At 45.5% G+C, this 3335-nt stretch overlaps 1 pseudogene; it reads right to left on the reverse strand.

Annotated features, from left to right (window-relative positions):
- Positions 1 to 928: 928 nt before the first annotated feature.
- LOC149128191 (small ribosomal subunit protein mS33-like) lies at positions 929 to 1552 on the reverse strand (annotated as a pseudogene).
- Between the last annotated feature and the right edge of the window lie 1783 nt (positions 1553 to 3335).

Raw genomic sequence — 3335 nt, forward strand, 5'->3', positions numbered from 1 at the left:
CAATGGCCAGGGTTGGGGCAGGCCAAAGCCAGGACACTGAAACTCCAACCAGGTCTCCCATGTGTGTGCAGGGACCCAAGTATTTGCACCATCTTCCACTGCTTTCCCAGGTATAAAAGCAGGGAGCTGGATGTGAAGTAGAGCAACTGATTCTTGAACTAGCATCCATATGGGATGATGGTGCTGTAGGTAGTGGCTTAACCCACTGTGCCACAACTCCAGCCCCAAGAAACAGCCTTCTTAGACTCCCAGACCCATCCATGTGACAAGTTGCCTACTACTTTCAAACCTGCTGTTCCAGTTGCCTGAGTTCTTCGGCCCCTGGATTGAGACGCATTAGGCCCAGTTCCCTAACTTGCCACTCCATTGGTTTGGGAATTGTCATTCCTACAGTAATGTTGACATTTTTAGAAAAGGAAGCATCACATGGAAGGCATCTGGAATTCCCTTCCCAGTCGCAGAAATACCAAGACTTAAGGCATGCACCTCGAGGTCTGTGTTGTGGTGTAGAGGGTAAAGCCACTACCTGCAACTCTAGCATCCCAAAAGGCACCGATTTGTATCCTGGTTGTTCCACTTCTGATCCTGCTCCCTGCTAGTAGCCTGGGAGAAGCAATAGAAGATGGCTCGAGTACTTGGCCCCTGTCACCTGTGTGGGAGACCCAGAAGAAGCTTCTGACTCCTGGCTCCAGCCTGGCTCAGCTCCGGCCATTGTAGCCATCTGGAGAGTGAACCAGCAAATGGAAAATCTTTCTCTCTCTTTCCTTCTCTCTCCCCCCCAACCCCCATAGCTCTGACTCTCAAATAAACAAACAAATCTTTAAAAATAAATTTAAAAGGCAAGCACCTCTTAGAGTTTTGAAAATGAAATTTTTTCAAAAAAATACTGTTTCTTGCTATTGAGGAATAACACAGGAAATCCTCTTGCTCAAGAGGTGGCCCAGACAGGAAACGTCAGCAATTTCAAGAGTGTAAATTCCCAGATGACAGTTGGGATGGAGGTCATGGAGGCAGTGACCGTGGCCAGGGGTCGTCCTGAACATGAAGAGGGGGTCTGGTCCTCCAGCTGCTTATTGCTAATCTGCACGAAGACAAAGAAACTAAGAGTAAGCATTCAGATGATTTTTTATTAATTCATGTATCCATTTCATTAGAGAATTAGGTAAGCAGCAAATTACAAAACCAATACCAGAATATTTTTGTAGGATTTGCATGTGTTTAAGAACCAGTTACAAATTAACTGGATTAGACTTCCACATGGAGATGACAGTGTTCCTCCCACTAAGCTTTACTGGGAAAGAGGAGGGGATGTCTCTGTCATGTGTAGAGAAGAAGTGTTCTCTCTCCTCAGGCCAGCACTTTCTTTTTGGTTTCTGTCTTCCTTTCTCCTTTCTTTGGTTTCCCCCTTCCATGAAGCTTCTTTAGCCAATGGCTGTTCACTGAACGGTTTCTCCACTTTCATAGACTTGGAATCAGTGGGGCTGGCAATGTCATCGAATAGCCAGGCACTCGGGCGACTCATGCACGAGGCATATTCTGAATATGAAGACATATCTTGGGCAGCAAGAGGCAAGCATCCCTGGACCTGGCCTTGGTTCCGGAAGGCCCGCCCCTACCCGGCTCCAAGCTCTGGCTTGAGCCATCAGCTACAGCGAGCAGCAGAGAAACAGAAGCACAGAGGCCAGAGCCTCAGGTGATTCTTTATAGCAATTGATACAGTCAGGACATCCAACTCTGTGCCCATTTTTCTAGTAGTTCGCTGTAGTTGTACTTTATAAAAGTATCCACAATAGAATTTTGAAAACCCTGGCCCTTCCTCATAAATCATTTGACAGCCACAAATATAGAGGATTTCCATGCCTCCAAGGCTGACGCCTGTGCAGAGGGAACACAGTGCTGTTATCCTGTAGAGACGAGGAGTGCAGGGCTGGGCAGCAGGGAGTCAGTAGGAGTGTCCCTGGTCTTTAATGCGAACTCTAAAGTTTATGTGACTGGCGGCCAATTTTAGCTTCACAACACATTGATTCATGGCAAATGGTGAACCTCATTACATGCTTTCTTAAGCAAGAAGAGGAAAGTAATTGTCTACTTCTGCATAGTGTTTTGGAAGGAAGGACCAATTGTTGCCACTATTATTTACTGAGTGTCAAGGTCAGAATTTTTTAAATATTTATTTATCTGGAAGTCAGTTTTACAAAGAGAAAGGGCCAGAGAAAGAATCGTCTATCCGCTGGTTCACTCCCCATGTGATTGCAACAGCTGTTGGCCCAGAGGCCCAAGCACTTGGGCCATCCTCTGCTGCTTTCCCATGAGCATTAGCAGGGAGCTGGATCAGAAGTGGAGCGGCCAGGACACGAACCAGTGCCCATACGGGATGCTGGTGTTGCAGGTGGCAATTTAACACATTTACGTCCTAACAGCAGCCCCCAAGACCAGAATTTGATTCCTGCCTTCCTCAGGGCCTTTGCAAGCCCTTCTCCTTTGAGCTGGCAAGTCCCTCCTCCATCATCTCCTATTGCCATGATGATTGGTGATCTTCTATCAAAGTAAATTCCATGCATCCATTCCTCTGGGCACGTCTCCCACCTCTTTCCATTCACTAACTTGTTCATGGCTCCTTATACTTCTGTTTAGCAGTATCAACAGAGCTAACTGTGCAATTAGTTGTTTAATTTCTATCTTGCTAGTAAATTGTGAGTTTTCGGGGAGCAAGATCCTAATCTATCTTCTTCATTACTATGGCCTCATAGATCAGCATGCTGTCTGGCACACATTAGGGATTTAATAAATATTTGTTGAGCAAAGGCATAGTTGGATAAACACATGAATGAGTGAATGAATCTACAATAGTCGCTTCTCTATAGTTGGAAGTCCTGCGTTAGCAGTCTGTTCTACTTCTCTGTCTCTCCTATGCATCAATCCTGGCTCTGGCAGCACAGAAAACAAAAAGAAAACCAAGAGCAGTCGACAGGCTAAAGATTCTAGCCCCATGCTAGCACAGCCTTATTCGGTGTTGACAATAGGAACCTCAAATCACTCCCCCTCCCCTGGCCCTGTTCTTCCCCTCTGGAGGGGTGCATTGAGGGTCATAGTCATTTGCTATCATGAAGTGAATTTGCAAACCTTTGTAATGTACCAATCTAATTTCCTTAGAAAAGCATATACCCAGATAGTCTTTAAATCATGAATAATGTTTTGCTTCATTCTGCAGATATTTAAGAAGTGTGAAGCAGGACTTGTTAATAATAGAAGAAAAGAGTGGCCTCCTGTGCAAAGCCCCAAGTGCTGTGCTTGTGTGTGCATGCATTTACCGCCATTAACGATAATAGGAGTTA

The sequence above is a fragment of the Oryctolagus cuniculus genome, chromosome 2 (assembly GCF_051225735.1).
Source record: "Oryctolagus cuniculus isolate XC-2025 breed Fujian yellow rabbit chromosome 2, ASM5122573v1, whole genome shotgun sequence".
In the NCBI taxonomy this organism is placed as follows: Eukaryota; Metazoa; Chordata; class Mammalia; order Lagomorpha; family Leporidae; genus Oryctolagus; species Oryctolagus cuniculus.